This window comes from Eumetopias jubatus, unplaced genomic scaffold (genome assembly GCF_037043125.1).
Source record: "Eumetopias jubatus isolate StellerSeaLion01/CBP00866 unplaced genomic scaffold, mEumJub1_p1.0 scaffold_5, whole genome shotgun sequence".
NCBI classification, from domain to species: Eukaryota; Metazoa; Chordata; class Mammalia; order Carnivora; family Otariidae; genus Eumetopias; species Eumetopias jubatus.
The window spans coordinates 113223945-113248414 of record NW_028274811.1 but is presented as its reverse complement, the minus strand read 5'-3'; the positions used below and the strand labels follow the sequence as shown (position 1 = coordinate 113248414).

Below are 24470 nucleotides of genomic sequence, written 5' to 3'. Positions count from 1 at the left end.
TCTTTTGAGGAAGGAAAGGGAAATCTTTAGGATCCAGAAACAAGCACAGAAATCAAAGCCCTATGAATAAATGGGAGCAGATGCCATGGGGACCCTGGGGGTTCTCAGCCAGAAGATGAGTCAGAGCTGGGGCTGGCCTTCTAATTTCCCTTCCTCCTTCTTAGAGATGACTTGGGGCTTAGATCAAGCAGGGGAGCTGGAAGGCTGCTCCCTGCATAAAGCTTGAAATCTGAAGTGTTGCTATTCCATCAAAAAGGGATTCAAAAACTTCCTTCCACCTTTCAAGGACACCCTGGAGAAGCTATGTGTCTGTCTGAGGACTTGTATGGAAAAATTGAACACCCAGTCCTGCTCCTTGAGAAGGTATAGGATCTGAATTTATTCTAAAGGCTGTAGGTATCCCAGTCAAGGGGCAAAAACTAGCCCCTGGGTGTTAATTCTCTAGAGAGACAACAGAAACAATCACAAAAACTACTCTTCCACAATGTAGGGTTCATGAGAAACCCAAATTTTAATGTTAAAGAGTAGCTCGGAGTATGGTTGACCCTTGAATAGCACGGGTTTGAACTTCATGGGTCCACTTAACGTGCATTTTTTTGATAAATACAGTACTGTAAATGTATTTTCTCTTCCTTATGATGTTCTTTTTTTTTATTCAAAATATTTAATTGGTTGATTTCCACAAACTATACATGAAGTTTCCAATCATCACAATTCGGTGAAGTACAAAATGTTACATTATGGACTACAGCAAAGGAAGGCAACTGGTCCATGGGTTGGGGGGAGGTTTCCTTTTAAACCCAACTCCTCATTTCAATGTGCAAAGGACTTATTCTGATCACCATTAAATTGTATTAAAAACAAAGTGGACTAAAAAGCAAATACTACTCTATGTTGGGATGGAAATGGGAGGAAAGAATGAGTCCTTCAAAGCAAGAGTTGAGACAGTTGGGGGAAGGTTCTGTGGTTCACGCCATTCCATTATTCCTTTCGGTGGTGGCAGGAAGGTCCAGTTTTTCTTCTCTTTCTGCACCTTTGGATTTGCCTGGAAGGTTCACCAGCTGTCCACACGACCATCTCGACTTGCCTCAAAGTTTTTCTGCCACTCCCTTTCTCCTTTGGCTTTTTCTCCATCTTCTATCTCTTCTTCCTTTCATGCATCTCATTGGCTTCTCTCTCTCTTTCCTTTTAATTTCCAGGTCAGCAAAGAGTTTTATGGTCTGTTCTTTTTTTTTTTTTTAAGATTTTATTCATTTATTTGAGACAGAGAGAGCACATGAGTACAAGCCGGGGGAGGGGGGGTGCCGAAGGAGAGAGAGAAGCAGACTCCCAGCTGAGCAAGAAGCTTGATGGGGGTTCAATCCCAGGACCCTGGGATCATGACCTGAGCCAAAGGCAGGCGCCCCTGGTCTGTTCTTATATACTGCTTGTTTGAACAGCTCAGGATCATCCTTCCCCAAATCTGTAGGTTTTCCTTCCCCCTTAATTGCTTTTTTCACTCTCCCAGTGTGTTCTATGTATTCTTTCCCTGCTTGAATTATATCCAGGGCCCTCTTCTTTTGTTCCTGATCCAGGAGCAACTTCTAAGCTTTGTCCACAGCTTCAAAAAGCTTTTTGTGCTGTCAGCATCATCTTTATTTTTGTCAGGATGCACCAATATGGATCACTGTTGAAACTTCTTTTTTATTCCTGCATCTGTCACTTCAGGATCCATCTGAAAACCTCAAATGGGTTCAAACTGAAGTCAGAGGAACCAGGACAGGTCAATCTTTCAAACTGATTTTTGGATGTTAGAAATGAATCTCTCTTCTTTATTCGTTTCACCTTGTTGTAGAAGGTCATAAAGGCTTCCCCGGTGCTCCCTCTGCCAGCCGGAGACCTGGTCTTTCTCCTTCCTGATGATTTTCTTGATCACATTTTCTTTTCTCTAGCTTATTTTATTGTAAGAATACAGTATATAATACATAGAACATACAAAATTCGTGTTAATCGACTGTTTATGTTATCAGTAAAGGTTCCAGTCAACAGTAGGCATTAATAGTTAAGTTTGGGAGGAGTCAAAAGTTACACAGAGATTTTCAACTGCACAGGAGGTCAGCATTCCTAACCCCTGCATTGTTCAAGGGTCAACCATAGATCATAAAGAGATACAAATCACATAAGGAAATTAACTACTGAGAGAGAAAACCAGCAGATACAGCCAGCCCGTAAATCAGCATTGCAAGAATGGGAAATAATAGAGCTGGAAATGAAAGATCAAGCAGGTCAAAGTAATTTAAAACATTTTTAAACTGGGACACCCAGGGGGCTCAGTTGGTTAAATGTCTGACTCTTGATCTTGGCTCAGATCTCAATCTCAGGGTCGTGAGTTCAAGCCCCACGTTGGGCTCCACGCTGGGCATGGCCTACTTAAAAAAATTTTTTAACTTAGGAACAATAATGAAAGAATAGAGTATTATAGGAAGAGGGACAAGCAGATTTGATAAATAACAAAATTCAACTCTTGGAAACAAAAAACAAAGTCACTGAAATTAAGGACTCACTGGATAAGTTAAACAAAAGATTCAGCACAGCAGAGGAAAAAACTAATGGACCCGAGCATAGATTTGCAGAAATCACTCAGATAGCATGGAGAAACAAGAAAACAGAAGAATTAACCAAGAAAGTTGGAAGATAGAATGAGATGTCCAACATAATCTACTAGAACTTCCACAGGAGAGACTCACGAGTCAGTATTCATAAGGAAAACGATGGAGAATATTCCAGAATTGAAGACATGAATCTTCAGATTGAAAATGCACACCAAGTTCTAAAGAGGGTAAATAAAAATAATAGGTTTTGTTAAATGTGATTTCTATTTCTCTAAAGGTTTTTTTGTGTTCAGGTCTTTCCTCCCAATCCTTCTGCCTGGGCTTATTTCCACTTCATCTAAATGTTCAATTTGATAGAATGAAAGAACTAAATAAAAAGATAAGAATATAGATTAATAAAATAAAAATCAAATATTATATAAAGGAGGAAATAACAGCAATAAATGATAAAATTAATGAAATATTTCTATGTTTTAAGAGTTCACTTCCTGGGTGCTGTGGCTGTAGAACTAGTTACTGCTTGTTTCTGTGACACACAGGCTGCTTTCCCAGGTGCAGATCAGAAATCTGCTTCTGGGGTCATTTCACTCTCAGTGCACTGTCTACGCAGTCAGTAAAGCCTGCCAAAGGAGATAGGCCAACACTGGGAGGGAGCCTGTGGGAAGAAGAAAGAGACCAGCAAATGCCAGAAACCTGATACCAAACCAAAGGACCACAGACTAAGAGTGACACCCAGTGGCCAGACCACCTGCATAGCACACAGGATGATTCCCAGGACTCCACATCCTGGCCGGGGCTTTGTGGCCAGGTGGTTTGTGGGCTTTTTCTCTCATTGCTGTGTTTTGGGGAGGTCTGTGATCTAGAGTGTGTTTGGGTGGGGGCAATGAGCCAGTTCCTCTCTCCCCTCCTTCTTCCACCTCTCCCCGTCTCCTGGCTCACTCTCCCCTTTCCCTATGCAATGGGCAGTCTCTGGTGATGGGGTCCCACAGGTGACCAGGTGAAGAGGCCACAGAAGACACTGCAGAAATAAGAAGAAGTTCTCATGCCACCACTGCAATACAAGGGGTGATGTTCTTCATGGCCAGAGTGTATCCCCTACAACTAAGCCAGCTAAAATGTGATGAATTAATTTAGTGGTACTGACTTACTGAAATTCAGGGAGGGGATAGAGGATATTGAAGGGCCAGGGTAGACAATCCATTTCATCACAAAAAGGCCCTGATGAAATTAGACCTGGTTAGATCCACCTCATTTCTGCAAACGGAGCTGCGGTTATGTTTCCAATCTCTCTAGCGACAGCCAGTTTGGAGATTATGCTAAGGAAATGCTGGCTGAGATGCAGAAGCCCATAAGAAAATTACAAAATCTGACACCTGTCCCACCATCTAATTAAAATGGTCTCTGGGGGGCGCCTGGGTGGCACAGTCGGTTAGGTGGCTGCCTTCGGCTCAGGTCACAGTCCCAGGGTCCTGGGATCGAGACCCTTATCGGGCTCCCTGCTCAGCGGGAAGCCTGTTTCTCCCTCTCCCACTCCCCCTGCTTGTGTTCCCTCTCTTGCTGTCTCTCTCTCTGTGTCAAATAAATTAATAAATCTTTAAAAAAATAAAATAAAATAAAATGGTCTCTCAAAAGTTACCACCAATAATAACCACAAAAATAAGAACTAGCACATATTGATCATACACACTGTGCCAGGCACCATCCTAAGTGTCTCACATGCATTAGCTCATTTAAATTCATGACAATCCTATTAGGCAAGTACTAATATTATACACATTTTACAGATGAGAAAACCGAGGCATAGGCAGAGAAATTAATGTGTCCTAAGTCATGCAGCTGGTGAACTGATGGAAACACATGATGTTCTCACATGGCCCCCAAATACCTTTGAGGCAGTCTGAACCTCAGAGGATATAGATGATCCTAGGTGAAAACGTGAGGGAGGGTATAAAAAGTAGTGGGAAAGAAATGGATGAAGACTTGGCAGTCAAATGTGCAATGTATGTTTGGCAGATAATACAGAGTCCGCATGAACTATGGCCAAAAAAAAATAAATTATATGAAACGGTGCATTATGAGTCGTGATGAGAGGGGGTGGAAGATGGCAGGCAGATTGTGCTTCATTTTGTATGTCAGCCTGAAGAGATTTAAATTAACCTTGTAGGCAGTGGTGAGTGATGGAAGATTTATAAACAAATAAATGTCATAGCCAAAATTAATATCCTTACAACAATGTATCCGGTTGTTGTGTCTAGACCATATGCAGATGAAGTATGTGTTTGAGCATGGGTCATATTCTTCCACAAATTGGGTCTGTCTCAATAAAGGTACCATGTGCATGAGAAAAAAAAATATTTATTCTATGGTGGTAGGATATAGTGTTCTCTAAATATTGATTAGGTCAAGATGATTGTTTTCCAGATGACCTTTCCTTTTACTGACTTTTGTGTTCTTTCAATTATGTGTGATTTTTTGTTCTTTTCACTACTGAGGGTGTTAAGACCCCCAACTGTGATTGTAGAATTTCTTTTTCTCCCTTTAATTCTTTCAGTTGCTTCTTTGTATACTTTAAGGATCTATTATTGAGCCCACACATTAATGACTGCATCTTTTTGTGTACTACAGCCACTCCAGCCTTCCTGTGCTTACAGGTTACATGGTATCTTTTCCAATCCATTTGCTTTTAATCTCTCCTATGTTTAAAGTGTATATATCATGAATAGCATTCATTAGGTCTCACCTTTTTTCAATCAGTTCTGAGAATCACTCCCTATCAATTAGAGTGTTGTTTTATAGTCTTCTGGCCCCCACGGTTTGTAATGGGAAATCAGACGTCTTTGGAATTGATATTTTGTAAAGAAAAAACATTCATGACACTTGTTAAAGATGATAAGAAAGAGTCTATTCAAGAAGGGACTATTACAATAGGGTTTTGCGGTAGGGGAGAGAGATTAGGCTCAACTCCAAATACAATGAAGAAAAGTGAAAATTTATAGCCAAGTAGTAGGATAGGGGGAAGTAAATGGAAAATTACTGAGACAAAACATCAGGACTAGGAGGATTCTTGCTAGGCTTGCTCAACAGAATTCTTGCTGAAGGCAAGCCAGGATGATAAGATATTGAGGGTAGATGAGGAATTTGATCAGACATCAAGGGTGATCAGATACAAAGTAAGGAATTTTGCTAAACTGACTCAGCAGGATTCTTCCTAACCCTGAACTAGGTGGACCAAGGACAGAGCCTAAGTTTGGGACCTAATCAGAAAAAAAGACTCAGAGGCACTTGATTCAAGTTTGGTCAAAGTAGAAAGTCTGTCATATTCCACTGTATGTCGTGTGTCTTTTCCCCTAGCTCCTTCAAAATTTTCTCTTTACCTTTGGTTTTCAACACTTTGACTATGATGTGACTAGATATAGTTTTCTTCTAATTTATCTTATGGAGCTTCTTGAATTTGTACCTTTGAGAAGACATCTGTCCCATTCTATCTCTCCTCTTCTTTGAGGAGTCCAATTATGTGGGGAGTCTATAGTGTTAGAACTTTTGATATTGTCTCTCATGTCCCTGAGGCTCTGTTGATTTTTTTAAACTTTTTTGGAACAGTTTTAGTTTTACAACAAAATTGAGAAGATGATACAGAGATTTCCTATATACCTACTACCCACCCCCACATGCACGGCCTCCGCCGTTAACATGACTCACCAGAATGGTACAATATTTACCAAGGATGAACCCACATTGACTCAGCATAATCACCCTAAGTCTATAGTTTTAGGATTCATTCTTGGTGTTGGATATGCTATGGCTTTGGACAATGTATAAAGACATAGAGCCATCATTATAATATCATAGAGAATATTTTCACTGCTTTAAAAATCCTCAGTGCTCTGCTTATTCATCACAACCCCCATCCTCTATAACCACAGATCTTGTCACTGTCTCCATAGTTTTGTCTTTTCCAGAGTGTCATATAGCTGGAATCATACAGTACATAGCCTTTCCAGAGTGGCTTCTTTCACTTAGTAATATGCATTTAAGTTTTCTCCATGTCTTTCTATGGCTTGATAACTTGTTTCTTTTTAGCACTGAATAATATTCTGTTGTCTGGATGAGCCACAGTTTATTTATCCTTTTACTCACTGAAGGACATCTTGGTTGCTTCTAACTTTTGGCAATTTAATTAATAAACCTGTTATAAACATCCATGTGCAATTTTTTATGTGAACATAAATTTTCAACTACTCAGAGTAAACACCAAGAAGTGTAATCACTGGATCTTATGATTAGAGTGTATTTAGTTTTGTAAGAAACCACCAAACTGTATTCCAAAGCGTCTGTACCATTTGCATTTCCACTAACAATGAATGAGAATTCCTGTTGCTCCACATCCTTATCAGCATTTGGTGGTGTTAGTGTTCTAGATTTTGGTCATTCTGATAGGTATGTAGTGGTATTAATTTGCATTTCCCTTATGAAAAATGATGAGGAACATCTTTTCATATGCTTATTTCCTTCTGCATATCTTCTTTGGTGAGGTGTCTGTTAAGGTCTTTGGCCTATTCTTTAATTGGGCTGTTTTCTTATTGTTGAGTTTTAATAGTTCTTTGCATATTTTAGACACAAGTCCTTTATCAGGTATATTCTTTGCAAATGTTTTCTCCCAGTCTGTGGCTTGTCTTCTCATTCTCTTGACATTGTCTTTCCCAGAAGCAGTTGTTTTGTTTTGTTTTGTTTTTAATTTTAATGAAGTCCAGCTTATCAATTATTTCTTCCTTCTTCCATGGATCATGTCTTTGGTGTCATACCTAAAAAGGCATCACTATACCCAAGGTCATCTAGGTTTTATCCTATGTTATCATCTAGGAGTTTTATAGTTTCATAGTTTACATTTAGGTCTGTGATCCATTTTGATTAATTATTGGGAAGGGTGTAAGGTCTGTGTCTAGACCAGACACAGGTCTAGATGTCCACTTATTCCAGCACCATTTGTTGAGAAAACTATCTTTGCTCCATTCTTTTGCCCTTGCCCCTTTGTCAAAGATCGGTTGACTATACTTATAGGAGTCTATTTCCTGGGCTCTCTATTCTGTTCCATTAATCTATTTGTCTGTCTTTTGCCAAAACCACACTGTCTTGATTACTGCAGCTTTATAGTAAGTCTTCAAATCAGGTAGCATCAGTCCTCCAATTTTGTTCTTCTCTTTCAGTATGGTGTTAGCTACTCTGAGTTGTTTGCCTCTCCATATAAATTTTAAAATCAGTTTGTCAATATGCATAAAATAACTTGCTGGGACTTTGGTTGAGATTGCATTGAATCTATAGATCAAGCTGGAAAGAACAGACGGCTTAATAATATTGAGTCTTCCTCTTATTCATGAACATGGAATATTATCTCCATTTATGTAGTTCTTCTTTGATTTCATTTTCAGAGTTTTATAGATTTCCTCCTAAAGAACTTGTACATATTTTTTTAAAAGTATTTCCTTTTGGTGGTTGCTAATGTAAATGGCATTGTGTTTTTAAATTCAAATTCCACTGGTTCATTGTTAGTATTTAGAAAAGCAATTGACCTTTATATGTTAACTTTGTATCTTGCAACCTTGCTATAATCACGTATTATATACAGATGATCAATGACAGTTTTAAGTCTTCCTTCCCAACCTGTATACCTTTGGTTTCCTTTTCTTGCTTTACTCATTAGCAAGGACTTCCAGTACAATGTTGAAACAGAATTGTTGAGTAGGGACATGCTTGCCTTGTACCTGATCTTAGAGGGAAAGTCTTGAGTTTCTCACAATTAAGTATGATACTAGCTGTAGGTTTTTTTGTAGATAGTTTTTATCAAGTTGAGACTGTTGCCCTCTATTCCTAGCTTACTAAGAGTTTTTATCATGAATGAGTGTTAAATTTTATTAAATGCTTTTTCTGCATCTATTCACATGATCATGTGATTATTCTATGGGATAGATTACGTTAATTGATTTTGAATGTTAAACCTACCTGCATATCTGGGATAAATCCCAGTTGGTCATGGTATATAAGTCTTTTTATACTTTTTTTGGATTCAATTTGCTAATATTTTGTTGAGGACTTTTGCATCTATGCTCGTGAAAGATATTGGTCTGTAGTCATCTATTCTTGTAATGTTTTTGTCTGGCTTGGGTATTAAGGTAATGCTGGTCTCATAGGATGAATTAGGAAGAATTTCCTCTGCTTCTATCCTTTAAAAGAGATTTTTAGAGCTTTGGTATAATTTCTAACTTAAACATCTGGTAGAATTCACCCATGAACCCAACTGGGTCTGGTTCTTTCTGTTTGGGAAGATTCTTAATTATTGACTCAATTTATTTAATAGATATGGGCCTATTCAAATCATCTATTTCTTCTTGTGTGACTTTGGACAGATTGTTCATTTTAAGGAATTAGCCCATTTTGTCTACATTATCAGATTTGTGGGCATAGAGTTGTTCATGGTATTCCTTTATTATCCTTTAATTTCCATGGGATCTGTAATAATGACCCCTTTTCATTTCTGATATTAGTGAATTGTGTCCTCCCTCTTTTTTTCATCTATTTTACTTTTTATCTGTTTTATTGATCTTTTCAAAGACCAGTTTTTGGTGTCATTGATTTTTCTCTATTGATTTCCTGTTTTCAATTTCATTGGTCTCTGTTCTAATTATTATCATTTCTATTCTTCTACTCACTTTGGATTTCATTTGCTCTTCTTTTTCTAGTTTCCTAAGGTGGAAACTTAGATTATCAATTTTAGATCTTTCCTTTTTTTTGATATATTCAGTGTTATAAATTTCTCTCTAAGCACTGCTTTCATTGCATCCCACAAACTTTGATAAGTTAATATTTCAATTTCATTGAGTTCAAAATATTTTTTAAATTTCTCTTGAGATTTCTTCTAGAATCCATGTGTTATTTAAAAGTGTGTTGTTTAATCTCCACATATTTTGGGATTTTCCAGTTATCTTTCTATTGTTGATTTCTAGCTTAATTCCATGGTAGTGTGATAGCAAAAATTGGGTATTATTCTATTCTTTTAAATTTGTTAAGGTGTGTTTTAAAATTTAAAAAAGTATACCTAATATTAAATATAATCATTAAAAAATAGTCAAACCAAAAGAAGGCAGGAAAAGAGGAAAAAGGAACAAAGAACAAATGGAATAAAAAAATAATAATAATTGGGGTGTCTGGGTGGCTCATTCAGTTAAGCAACAACTCTTGATTTCTGCTCAGGTCGTGATCTCAGGGTCTTGAGATCAAACCCCAAGTTGGGCTCTGTGCTGAGTGTGAAGCCTGCTTAAGATTCTCTCTCTCCCTCTGCCCCTCCCTCAAATGCTTGCGGGTGTGTACATGTGCTCTCTCTCTCTCTAAATAATAATAATAAGTGGTTGGCTCCATAGCTCAGGGTTTAGAGCACTGGTCTTGTAAATAATAATAATAATAACAAGACGGTAAATTTAGACCCAACCAAATAATAATTACATTAAATAAAAATGGCCTAAACTCTCTCCATTTAAAATTCAGAGATTGCCAGATTGGATAAAGGGAATGAAAAATATAAAGACATAACTAGGTTAAAAGTAAAAGGATAAAAATAGAAATGCCATTCAAACACCAAAGGAAATGCCTCGTATCAATTAAAGTGAATTTCCAAACAAGGAACATGACCAAGGATAAATAGGGACATTAATAAAGGGGCTAATTTATTAAAAAGATTTAACAATCTTAAAAGTTGGGGCACTTGGGTTGCTCAGTTGTTTAAGCATCTGACTCTTGATCTCAGCTCAGGTCTTGATCTCAAGGGCGTGAGTGAGTTCAAGGCCCTACGTTGGACTCCATGCTGGGTGTGAGGCCTGCTTTAAAAAAAAAAAAAAGCGTATGTACTGGGGCACCTGGCTGGCTCAGTCAGTGGGGCACGCGACTCTTGATCTCTGGGTTGTGAGTTTGAGCCCCAGGTTGGGTGTAGGGATTACTTAAAAATAAAATCTTTAAAAAAAAAATGCATGTACCTAACAACACAGTTTAAAATGCATGAAGCAATAAGTAACAAAACTGAAATAACTAATAAAATCTACTATTTTAGCAGGATATTGCAACACTTCTCTCTCAGGAATTAATAGAACATGTAGACCAAAAAAAAAAAAAAACCCAACCACCACCACCACAAAAAATCAGTAAGGATACAGAAGACTTGAACAACACTTTCAATCAACTTGACCCAATTGACATTTATATAACAATGCTCCCAAAAAACATCAGAATAGACAGTCTTTTCAAGCACATATGGAACATTCACCAAGAAGAACATATTCCGAGACAAAAAACAAATGTCAAGAAATTCAAAAAATTGAAATCATCCACAAATGTTCTCTGAACACAAAGGAATTGAATTAGAAATCAATAAAAGAGAAATATCTGGAAAATCCCCAGATATGTGCAAATTAAACAAAACACTCCTAAATAACTCAAGGGATGAGGGAGAAATCACAAGGGAAATTAAAAAATAGTTTGAATGCAATGAAATCAACCTATAAAAATTTGGAGGATGCAGCAAAAGCAGTGCTTAAAGGGAACGTTTAACACGTCACATGCTTACATGTGAAAAGAAGACAGTCTCAAATCAGTTGTCTAAGCAGAGCCAACAAAACAAGCAAGGGGAAGGAGGAAAGAAAATAGTAAAGGAAGAGCAGAAATCAAATAGAAACTGAACAAACACATAGACATTTAACTTAAATTTATTGTGATTTGACAATAAGTCAAATCATTATGCTGTATGCCTTAATCTTCTACAGTGCTGTGTGTCAACTACATCTCAATAAAACTGGAAAAAAATGAAGAATATGAAACTAAACAGCTGTTTCTTTGGGGGGAAAAAATAGTAAAAACCAACGGACAGAGGACAGACTGCTTCCTGGGACTCAGAAACAAACCCCTGTGTCTGCACCATCCTTCCAGGGCTGAGAGACCAAGGGACATGAGTCTGAACAGGCTGGTGGGGGCACCTTTCTAACAGTGCTCCTTCTCCAACCTCCTAGCAGACAAGGGAGGGACCTAGAGCGGGCTCAATGCACAATGCAGCCTTTGAGATCCGGCTGCAGCAACAGGCCCAGGAAGGAGGGGAGGGGCAGCCCAGCCCTCAGGACCCAGAGTCCTTACACTGTCAGGCCTTTGACTGGGGAGCAGCGCTTCTCCCTGCCTCTCTGCAGATTGCTTCAGGCCTATCAGGCTCTGGCACATTCCTCACATTCTAGGACTGAGATACATAGTTAGGTTCCTGTGGGGGAGGTCAGGGTGGGGGAGGAGGGCAGAGAGCATCCCAGGAATCAAAGCTGCTGTTCTTGTTCCCCCTGACTGACTTGGCCCACACTGTCTTGCCTGCCAATGAGAAAGCCATTCCCACCCAGCCTCTCTCGGCAAGCACCTCCCGCGGCTCTCTGGGTGAAGCTGGAGCTGTGGGTGCTGCATCTCACCTGGGCCCCAGCAGCACCAGTGAGCCAACTCCTCACTGGTGAGTGTGCAGGGCCCCAGCCCCTGCTCCTAAAGCTTTGGTCAGAAGGAATGTGGGAAATCGCCTGATGGAGCCCAGCACCTTACAGATGAGAGAGGATGGAGGACCAAGTCTGGTAAGAGTATGCACAAAATCTAGTTACACAAAACAAACCTCATTTGCCTTGTGAATAAGTCAGTAGAGCAGAGGAATGCAGTTCACATAGTGCGCTGAACTTCAAAAGCCTCCCCTGAGATCCCACAAAGGAAGTGGAAAAACGATGGGCTGAATCCAAATATGGTTAGACAGGTTGATGACTAATTTAAAGACCACTAATAAATTACTTAATGCTTCCTTGGATGCTGTTTTCTTTCTTTTTTTATTGACGTGTAGTTGACACACAATGTTATGTTCGTTTCAATATACAACAGAAGGATTCAACAATTTTATACATTTTGCAGTGCTCACCAGGGTAAGTAGTTACCATCTGTCACCATACAAGGTTATTACAATATTATTGACTATATTTCCTATGCTGTACTTTTCATCCCTGTGACTTCTTTATTTTACAACTGGAAGTTTATACCTCTTAATCCCCTTCATCTATTTTGCCCATCCCCCACTCCCTCCCCTCTGGCAACCACCAGTTTGTCCTCTGTATTTATGAGACAGTTTCTATTGTGTGTGCATATATGTGTGTTCATTTGTTTTATTTTTTAGATTCCACATATCAGTGAAATCATATGGCATTTGTCTTTCTCTGTCTGACTTATTTCACTTAGCATGATACTCTCTAAGTTCATCCATGTTGTCAGGAATGACAAGATTTCATTCTTTCTATGGCTGAGTAATATTCCATTGTGTATATATACCACTTCTTTACCCATTTATCTATCGGTGGACACAGGCTGCTTCCATATGTTGGCTATTGTAAATAATGCTGCAATAAACATAGGGCTGCATATCTTCTTAAATTAATGTTTTGTTTTAATTTTCTTTGGGTAAATACCCAGCAGTGGAATTTCTAGACCATATAGTATTTCTGGTTTTAATATTTTGAAGAACCTCTGCAGTTTCCCATAGTGGCTGCACCAATTTACATTCCCACCAACCATGCATGGGGATTCCCTTTTCTCCACATCTTGGATGCTATTTTCTTAGCAGGTTCTCAGTCCAATTCTTATTCCATTCCAGGTCAAAATTTAATAAAGTTTTGGAGGAAGGCACAAATTCACTCTTTTAAACAATACTGAATTAGCACCTACTCTGTACTGGGTACTAGTGACACTGTTGAGTGAAAACAGAGCCCCTGCCTTCACAGAACCCATAATCCACTGGAGACCTAGAGGTCAATCAAAGTGTCACATAAATAATTATACAAAAAGGGCTATAACAAGAAGGAAAGTAAGCACAGTAAGAACATAGGAAAGGGGAGGGCATCTAGGCAGGGAACTCAAGGAAGACTTCCCTACAGAAGTGACTCTTCAGCTAACATCTGAAAAATAAGTAAGAGTTACATAGACAAAGATGGGAGAGACAGGCGCCTGGGTGGGTCAGTTGGTTAAGCAACTGCCTTTGGCTCAGGTCATGATCCCAGGGTCCTGGGATAGAGTCCCAAGTCCACCGGGCTCTCTGCTTAGTGGAGAGCCTGCTAGCCTGCTTCTCCCTCTCCCTCTGCCCTTCCCCCTCACTCGTGCATGCGAGCTGTCTCTCTCTCTCTCTCTCTCTCTCTATTAAAATAAATAAAATCTTTAAAAAAAAGAAAAGGGAAGGAAAAGAATTCCAGAGGGACCAGCATGTCCCTCAGAGGTCCTGTGCCAGGAGGGAAATGACGAGTGTGAGGGAATGAAAGGCCACTGAGCAGAGTGTGCAGGGAGCCATGAAGAGCTACATTAACCTGCTAGAATGTAAGCTCCATGAAGGCAGAGAATTTTTACTATTTTGCTCACAGCTCTGTGTCCCAGCACCCACAACTGTGTGCCTTCCACACAGTAGATACTGACAGATATTGAATGAATAAGTGAATGCTGGTGTAGGAAGCTGGCAGAGTACTAGAGTTAGAGGGGACAGGAACAATAGAAATGGTATAGGATTTTAGGCAAAGGGACGTTGTGAACAGATTTCTCAGTTTCATAGCTTCTTGTTTCTTTAGAGATTTTATTATGAATGGATGTTGAATTTTGTTAAAATACATTATCCGCATCATTGAAATAGTTATTTTTCTTTTTTTCTCTGCTGATATGGTAAATTACATTGATTGATTTTCAGATGTTGAACCAACGTTGTGTTACAGAACCTGGACTGGATCACCCAATGGAAGAACCAAGCGGTACCCGGAGATCTTGGAGGATAGGAGGTTTATTCAACACCGGTGGGCTCAGAGGAGAATGGTCTCCAAAGGTCTGAGCCCCGGGGCACAAAGGGGGCAATTTATACACTTCTACTTCCGCATACTTGGCACTTTTGGTGCGTGCGCAAAGCGGGGCAGGGAGAAGGACCCGGATTGGTGCACCCGGGAAGCAGAGCAGGGAGAAGAACCCGGAAGAGCCCCGAGCAAGGACTGGGACTCTCTCGCTGGCTTGGTCAGCCATCTTAGGACACAGATTTTCCTTATCACTTGCATCCCCCACTTGTTCATTATGTATTACCTTTTAATATGTTGCTGGATTTGATTTGCTAATGTGTTGCCAAGGACTTTTGCCTCTCTGTCCATGAGGTATATTGGGGCTTTAGATTTCTTTTCATGTAATGTCTTTGTCTGGTTTTTGGTATCAGGTTAATATTGGCCTCATAAAATAAATTGGAAAATGTTCTACCCTGTTCTGTTTTTTGGAAAAATTTCCCTAGAACTGGTATTATTTCTTCCTTTAGTGTTTGGCAAAATTCACCACCAAACTTATATGGGCTCGGAGTTTTCTTTTTCAGAAAGTTTGTAGCTACAAATTTAGGTTTTTTTTTAAACATGTATAACACTACTCAGCCTATATTTCTTCTTCTTTTCTTTAGGATAGATTTATTTATTTACTTATTTGAGAGAGAAAAAGAGTGTGTATGTGCACACAAGTTGGGGAGGGACTGGGGGAGAGAGAGAATGCTCAAGCAGACTCCCCGCTGAACACGGAGCCTGATGCAGGGCTGCATCCCAGGACCCTGAGACCATGACCTGAGCTGAAATCAAGAGTCGGCCAATTAACTGACTGTACCACTCATGCACCCCTATTTCTTGCCTCTTGAGTAGGCTTTGGAAATTTCGGTCTTTCAGGCAATTTTTCCACCTCATGTCAGTTCTCAAGTTTATTAATATGAAGTTGTTCATAATATTCCATCACTAACCTTTTAATTGCTGTAGGAGCTATAATAAAATCTTTTCTTTCATTTCTGATATTGATAATTACTATCTTTTCTCTTCTTTTTTCTTGATTAGACTGACTAGAAATTTATAAATTATGGTTCCGTTGACTTTTCTCTATTGTTTTTCTGTTTTCTACTTCATTGATTTCCAGTCTCTATTTCCTTCCTTTGGCTTCCTTTGTGTTTAACCTGCTTTCCTTTTATAATTTCTTTAGGTAGTAGCTAAGATCATTGTCGTGAGACTTTCCTTCTTCATAAGTAGTTAATTCTATACATTTTCCTCTGAGCATTTCTTTAGCGACATCACATCTTTTATATGTTGCGTTTCCATTTGCTTAACTTAAAATGCATTAGAATTTCCTTCATAATTCCTTCTTTGACCCATGGGTTATTTAGAAGTGTATTTTTTTTATTTACAATTATTTAGGGCTTTTCCTTATAACTTTCTTTTATTCACATCTGGTTTAATCCTCAAAGGCCATGTTTTGTATTATTTAAATTCTTATAAATTTGTAGAGATTAGTTTTGTGGCCCAGAATATGAATTACCTTGGTGAATGTTCCATGGTATATCTGAAAAGAATGCTTATTTTGCTATTTTTTTATTTTGCCATCAGGTTCTATACGTGTGAATTAAGTCAGGTTGGCAGATAGTGTCTCTCAGGTCATCAACCACAAGTTGGTTGATCGTGTCCTCAGTGTCCTTCAGTTCCTCTGGAATCTTTCAGGTCTTCTTCAGGAGTCACATAATCACAAACATGTATGAACTTAATAATAGAATTGGAGAATACATAAAGCAAAATGATGTAACTAAAAAAAGAAAAAGACTTACCCATAATTATATTTGGAGGCACCAGCACAATTGTAAATGAAGAGAAGTTGCCGGAGAAAAGAGTAGAAGAAATGGAAATTTGACTCATATTTCTACATCATCATTAGCACATCATCATTATCAAACACTTATTGCCTCCCTAGTATATACTTGACCACAACGGGTTGCAGACGTCTTTGTTTATAAGAGCCAAGCAGGTGAGTAAAGAAGTGGAGTTGGCTGGCAGACACGCAGCTTTAGAGGGGGGTCGGGGAAAAACTAGGAAGAGGTACAGACTTGATGCACAGGAGGGGACATGCCCAGTCGAAGGGGGAAAGGCCCTGCTCAGCTGTTAAAGAATGAGAAACATGATGTAAAATATGACCAGAACTTGTTTTCGCCTAGAAACCAAAAATCCACATCTTCAAGTGAAATATCCCCCATTTCTTAATGTTGGAAAGATAAATCAAAATGGTATTTGAAACGTTGTGTGGACCAAGACTTTAAGCAAACTTGTCTGTAGGCTAAATCCAGCCTAAAGCCTTCTGCCTTGCAACCTCAGGTATAAATGCTATTTATCCCTCCTGGAGAACTCACTATTTAGTTGGAATAATGAGATAAGCACTTGTGTTACACATTTCATGGTGGGACCCATTAAAAACAACTGGGATATATTCAAACATTTTCTCATTCAACAAACACTCACTTACCTATCATATGCCAGGCATTATTCTAATAGTGGAGATTTATCAGTGAAAACAGATGAAATCCTTGCCCTCAAGGATTTTATAATCTACTGAGAGGATAAAGATAGTGAAAATCACAAATAAATAAATAAATAACATCATGAGTTATATGATAAGCACTATTTTTTTAAAAAAGACTAATTGCCAGGGCGCCTGGGTGGCTCAGTTGTTTGGACGACTGCCTTCGGCTCAGGTCATGATCCTGGAGTCCCAGGATCGAGCCCCACATCGGGCTCCCTGCTCGGCGGGGAGTCTGCTTCTCCTTCTGATCCTCCTCCCTCTCATGTGCTCTGTCTCTCATTCTCTCTCTCACAAATAAATAAAATCTTAAAACAAAAATTAAAAAAAAAAAGACTAATTGCCAAGGTAGAAGGGACACAATTTTATTAGGACAAAGAAACATGATCACTGAGAAGGTGACAACTGAGCAAAGATTTAAAGGCAGGAGGGAGGGATCCATAGACATCCAGAAGAGTATGCCAAGAAAAGGGAAGAACCAGTGCAAAGATCCTGGGATAGGAGTGTGCCTAGCATGCTAGAGGAAGACCAGGGTGGAAAGTAAAATTGGTTGTGGTACCAATTCCAATGTGGGGGGAGTGGTGCTTCCCACACCTCCAATGAACAATTCTCAGACACAATCAGGGTGTCCAAGAATTCAACTCAATTCAGATACTGTTTACTCAGACACAGCATCAGATTTTATGGGTTAAGGTTTCAGTTCTGCAAGACTGCACCCCACACACACCAACTTCAGATGCCAGTTGCAAACCCAGGTTATTACCTATGCTCTGACGAGCTGGTTATAAATCAGAGGCTCCCAAAATTTCCTCTTTGCGTTTGACTAATTTGCTAGAATGGCTCATAGAACTCAGAAAAACATTTTACTTACTAGATTGCTAGTTTATTCTAAAAGGGTATAACTTAGGGACGTCCAGATCGAAGATATGCATAGGGCAAGGAATGGGGAAGGCAAAGAGCTTCCATGACCTCTCCAGGTACACCATTCTCCCAAATCTCCAGGCATCCACCAAACTGGAAGCTCTCTGAACCCTGTTCTCTTGCATTTTTATGAAAGCTTCATTACAAAGTCATGATTGGTTAAATCATTGGTCATTGGCAATTGATTCAACCTCCAGGCTCTCTCCCCTCCCCAGAGGTCAGAGGTGGGACTGAAAGTTCCAATCATCCAGGGGCACCTGGGTGGCTCAGTGGGTTAAATGTCTGCCTGGGGTTCAGGTCATGATTCCAGAGTCCTGGGATGGAGTCCAGCATCGGGCTCCCTGATCAGCGGGGAGCCTGCTTCTCACTCTGCCACTCCCCCTGCTTATGTTCTCTCTCTCTCTCTCTTTCTGTCCGATAAATAAATAAAAACTTAAAAAAAATTCTAATTGTCTAATCACATAGTTGGTTCTCCTGACAACCCATCCTTAGGTTAGTTTCAAAAGTCACCTCATTAACATAAAAGAGACACCTTTATCACTTTCAGCACTTCGGAAGTTCCAAGGGTTTGGAGAGTTGTGAACCCCGGATGAAGACCAAATATATATGAGAAATATATTTTGATCATCTGAATGACATATATTTTTCTTATAAACCACAGTGTCACAAAACTGTTGCTTGAACAACATGAGGCCAGATAAGGGATCAATCGAGATTAGGCAGGAAGCAGAGAGCCCCTTAAAAGGAGTAACCGAAGAGTGTTAAGTATAAAGACTATTCCTTTTTTTTTTTTTTTTTAAGTTTATTTGTCAGAGAGAGAGAGAGCACAAGCAGGGGGAGCAGTAGACTCCTCACCAAGCAAGGAGCCTGAATGTGGGACTCGATCCCAGGACCCCGGGATCACGACCCGAGCCGAAGGTAGACGCTTAAGGACTGAGCCACCCAGGCGTCCCTATAAAGACTATTTCTGAAGCTGTGGACAGAGGTAGGGTAAACCTACAAGGTCAGGCTCTGGAGAGTTAGCAGTAGCACTGCTTGGCCAGAAGGGGCCAGCAGAGAGCAGGATTCCTGGAGCCTGGAGAAGGCCGACTGTAGGAGAGGGCTGACAGATGGGGTCCTTGGTAAAGGAACAGAGTCATGGCCATCACCAGGCTTGGCAGGGAATGAAACAGATAAATACCCCAACCTCTCTCGCATCCCGTCTCCCCATTGCAAACCAGCACCTGCCATCGACTGACCAGACTACAGGTCAAAGACTGTGGAGAAAGTTTGAAGATTCCTGGGACCAGTGTCCTGGAGAAGAGAGCAGGATGGAAAAGGCTGGAGAGTGAATCTGGGGAGACAAGAGGAGACTGTCCAGGGCAGAGAGAGCAGTGGAAGATGAGGTCAGAGTGATGTGTGGTTTTGTAAAGCCTGATAAGCTGTTTCAAGAATGTTGGCTTTTCCTCTAAGTGAAATGTGGAACCACTGTGAGATCTTTAGCAGGACACTGATGGTTTTACTTATATTTTACAAAGAATCACTCTGGCTGCTTTTTAGAAATGGATTGTGCATGAGGGAAGGGCAGGGGTGGAGTCCATTGGCCCTGACTTGGATCATGGTGGTAACAGAGGAGGTGGTGTTCTAATTCTGGATATTTCCAAGAAAATCTAAAAAGATTTCCAGATGGACTAAGAGTAGGATGTAAGAGAAAGGCACGCATCAGGATGACTAATGTTTTGGCCTGGGCACCTAGAAAGATCGAGTTGCCTTTAACTGCGATGGGAGAGCCTGCAAGTGGAGCTAACATAGCTGTGTGGGTGGTTGGGTGGGTGGTGGACATATTAAATTTGAGTCTATTAGACATCCAAATGAAGATACTGAGTAGACACTTGAAGACACTAGTTTGGGGCTCATAAGAAAGATTTGGACTGAAAATATAAATTTGGGAATCATCAACGGCAAAATATATTGGAAATATGAGAATGAAGAAGCACTATCAAATGGAGAAACAGAGAAAGTTTCACAGAGGAGGTGGCATGTCATTTGCCTCTTGAAGGATGGAATTTTGACAGCAGAAATAAGTGAGAAGAGCATTCCAGAAAGAGGAAAAAACCCGAGGAAAAATGCTAGGATAAGAAATTGGAGGCAGGTTTGGGGAAGGCCGGTAGAGTCAGGAGGTGCTTGCTGTAAGCTTGGTGGTAAAAGAAGTCAAAGGCAGAAATGGAGCTAGAACATGGCTCCTCATTTCCAGCTTATTCATGCAGTTTTCATATACTCATCAAACATTTCTGGACCACCTACTTGGTCTAGGTGCTATGCTCTGTTCTAAATATTAATAATAAAAATACGTATTGAGCAGTAATTATGCACTCAAAGGAAAAAAGTCACCATCAATAAAATGAAAAGACAACCGATGGAATGGGAGAAAATGTTTGCAAATTATATATCTGATAAGGAGTTATTATCCAAAATATATTTTTTAAAGACCTCATACAATTCAATAGCAAAAAGCTAACATTCTAGGGTGCCTGGGTGGCTCAGTCGTTAAGCATCTGCCTTCGGCTCAGGTCATGATCCCGGGGTCCTGGAATCGAACCCCGCATCGGGCTCCCCACTCAGCAGAGAGCCTGCTTCTCCCTCTCCCGCTCCCCCTGCTTGTGTTCCCTCTCTCGCTGTCTCTCTCTCTCTCTCTATGTCAAGTAAATGAATGGAATCTTTCAAAAAAAAAATAGAGGCACGGTACGCTTTAAAAAACAAACAAACGAACATTCCAATTAAAAAATCAGTGAAGAATGGAATAGACATTTTTCCAAAAACACATTTGGCCAACAGGTACATGAAAAGGTGCTCGATATCACTAATCATCAGATTACTGCAAATCAAAACCACAATGAGATATCACCTCAATCTGTTAGAATGGCTGTTAGCAAAAAGACAAGAGATAACAATTGTTAGTAAGTATGAATAGACAAGGAAGCTCCTATACATGGTTGATGGGAATGTAATTGGTATAGCCACTATGGAAAACAATATGAAAGTTTCTCAACAAATTAAAAATAGAACTACCAGCAATATGATCCAGCAATTCTGCTTCTGGGTATTTACCTGAAGTGAATGAAATCGCTCCTTAGAGAACTATCTGCACCCCATGTCCATTGCAGCATTATTTACAAGAGCAAAGAAATGGAAACAACTTCAGTGTCCATGGACAGATGAATGGATAAAGAAAATGTGAGACATAAATATATATAAAGAAAATGTAAGATATAAATATATATGTGAGATATATATAATTATATATAGTAGCAAATGTATATATTTAAATATCTATTTTTAATGGAATAATATTCAGCCACTAAAAAAGAAGGATATCCTGTCATTTGCAATAACATGGATGGACCTTGAGGGCATTATGCTGAGTGAAATAAGTCACTCAAAGAAAGACAAATACTGTATAATGTCACCTTTATGTGGAATCTAAAAAAAAACAAACTCATAGAAACAGAGAACAAATTGGTTGTAGCCAGAGGCAGGAGGTGGGGTGTAGGCGAAATGGGTGAAGGTGGTCAAACAGTACAAACTTTCAGTTACAAGATAAATAAGTCCTAGGGATATGACACACAGCATGATGACTATAATTAACAACACTGTATTATACATTCAAAAGTTGCCAAGAGAGTAGATCTTAAAACTTCTCATTGCAAGAAAAGAAATAATTTAACTACCTGAGGTGACGGATGTTAACTAAGCTTATTATGGTAATCATTCTGCAACACATACATATAACAAATCATTATGTTGTGCACCTAGAACTAATACAATGTTATATGTCAATTGTATCTCAATAAAGCTGGAAACAAAAGTAATACAAAAGATAAAAGAATATAAGAACCATGAAATTTAAACATATATATATTTATAAACACCTAAACACCTACTCTGTGCTATAGACACTCTTGAAGACACTAGGAATAGAGCAATGAATGAAATAGACCAAGATCCACGCTCCTGCAGAACTTTCAGAGGAAAGTTTGTCCAGCTTTAGCAAAGACCTGCCTGGCAAGTGTGTCCCTCCTGAAGAGGGACCTACAGCCCTCCTCCAAGAGCTTCTCACCTCCCACCCACTTTCTACTCCACCCTCTGCATCAAGTCTCCCAGATGCCAGCCGTTTGAGTTTTATAACTAATGCTTTATTTCAAATTTTATATTTTCATGATGAGAACTCTTTTTGTTATATGGATCGCTGGAATAAATGTTCGTCAACAAAGTAAAAAGCAAAGGGGGAAGAAAAGAAAAAGAACTTTCATTGAATTCTTACAAAACTCCATCAAAGCTCTATGAACATTATCCCCAGTTTAAAGACAAGGAAATGGGAGTCTGAGTCATTGGCCCCAGCTCACTCAGCTGACTGGGCACAGCAGGGTCGGGGTTCGAGCCCAGGCAGTGGGACTCCGGGGGCTCCGTCCTTACCGCTCTGGTTAGTGCCTATCACTCTGGCAGGATCTGTGGCCGGGTAGCCCTCAGAAGGTAGCCGATTACCAAGCCACGAGTGGGGGAGGTGCTCTCCTGGCTTTCCTCTGCCCGGATGCGAATCATGCCCATGCCAAGGGGCAGGGGAGGCACAACCGGCCGCAGCTCCGGGGGAGGTGGTGCTGCTGACCTGCTGACCCAGCGGAGGTCACCAGGGGCCGGCTCTGACCTCACCCGGGAACAGCTGACGTTCTTTCAACATGTCAGTTTCCTATTTCTTGGCTCCCGCCGCCAACCTGGGGTCAAGGGCAGGCCACCGAAGCCTCACCCTGGAAGACTGGCAGCGCAAGTGTCCGCGCCTACTCATTCTCTTCCCGACCCACCTTAAAGAGAAAGAAACTGAGGCCCAGAAAGACGGAATCATTTCTTCAACACTTTAAGGCAATTTTGTGGCAAAGCCTATGTTAGAACTCAGACCTCAGCACTCTCAGTTCAGTGTGCTTCCACAGGACATACTAACACTAATCAGCTCAGGTTTTAAAATTAGGTTCCCTAGCGAGCAGGCTGGGATAGGATGGTGCGTGGGTGCATGTGTGTGTGCGCGCATGTGAGCGTGTTGGCCAAGCACAGCGCACGAGCCCAGGACTGACACTCCACACCACTTCCAGGGAAAGAAATTTCCCTCAGTCCAGCTTGTCTTTCAGGGAGATTTAGGTTTTCAGTCATCGGACCCAGTGAAGGGCATGGGAAGGAGGAGTCCTGCCACCAGCGAGTCCCCGTTAGGTGTCTTTCCTGGGAACACCTGTGTCTGGGCTGCAAGAGGCCTGTGCAAGCAGCATGGCTGGAAATAGTGAGAAATAGAAGGAACTTCAACACCATCCATATGGGAGCCATCACACTGTCAGTATATTTAGTCAGTGGTGAAAAAGAATGAAGTAAGTCCAGATATCAGTCAAGGAAAGATCCCCAACTTATACTATGAAGCAAAAACTAAAGAAACGTGCCTACAGTATGAACCCAATTATGTACAAAAGTAGACTATCTATATGATTTTGAATGTGTACGAAAAGGACCGCATCAGCCTGACAATGGCAGTCCCTTTATTCACTCCACAGGTGCATGCGAGTGCCCTCCCTGTGCAGCGGGCCCTGTGCTGGGTGAGGGCATCAGCAGGGAGCAGAGCAGACCCCAGCCTGGCCTCCTTAGCCTAGTGATGAGGGGGTGGGGGAGGGAAAGCGCACTATCTCTGTTTAATTACTCTGTTATCTGAAGTTTTTAACAATAATTCACTTGTGAATTTGTGATTATAAGTGCGTAAATACATAAATAAACAAAAGAAGGTGTGGGGAGAAGAGAAATGCATGGCTAAGTGCGCTGTCTGAGGTGCCTTAACCAGCAGGGGGCAGCACAGACAGAGCATCTGAGCTCCAGAGACCATCTATTTTTTTCTTTGCAGGTGCAGTGATCACAAGTAACAATCTGTGATTGTACAGGAGGTCCCTGTTAATAAAGCTCATCCAAAGTCATCGACTCCTTACATCCTCGCACCGTGCCTGTGAAGCAGCACTTTGTGTGAGTGAGGAGTATGTCAGCTGACTTCTCTGAGGTCTTATTTCTAATAGTTGGCAGAGATGCGTTTTCTCACATATGGGGGTGGGCGCGTGTGTGACAGAGAATACACATACAGTAGCTTCATCACTTAAAACTTAAACGGGAGCATAAACCGGAAACACACACACACACCCCAGAGCACAAACCTCACATCCATCTTCAACAATTCTGCCAAATAATAAAGTCTGGATGCTTCTAACCTACACAGAACCACTTTCCTATAGCAGTTAAGCAAACAAGCAGAACAGACGTATCATCCACACACCTTCATGCACAGTCAGCAAAAGTGAGAGAGGGAGAACCATTTAAATATAAAGGCTAGTTCTTCTCAGTTCTTAAAGTGTGTCTTAGTACCATAGACTATTTCTCAAACATGAAAGTGCAAACAAGCCACTTGGGAATCTTAATAAAATGTAGATTCTGATTCTGTAGGACTGAAGGAGGGCCCAAGTGTCTGCATTTTCTAGCCAG

At 40.4% G+C, this 24470-nt stretch overlaps 1 pseudogene; it reads right to left on the bottom strand.

The window, feature by feature from the left end:
- The window catches only part of LOC114211868 (dnaJ homolog subfamily C member 8-like), a 34710-nt pseudogene that overhangs the window by 7027 nt on the left and 3213 nt on the right, over positions 1-24470 (bottom strand).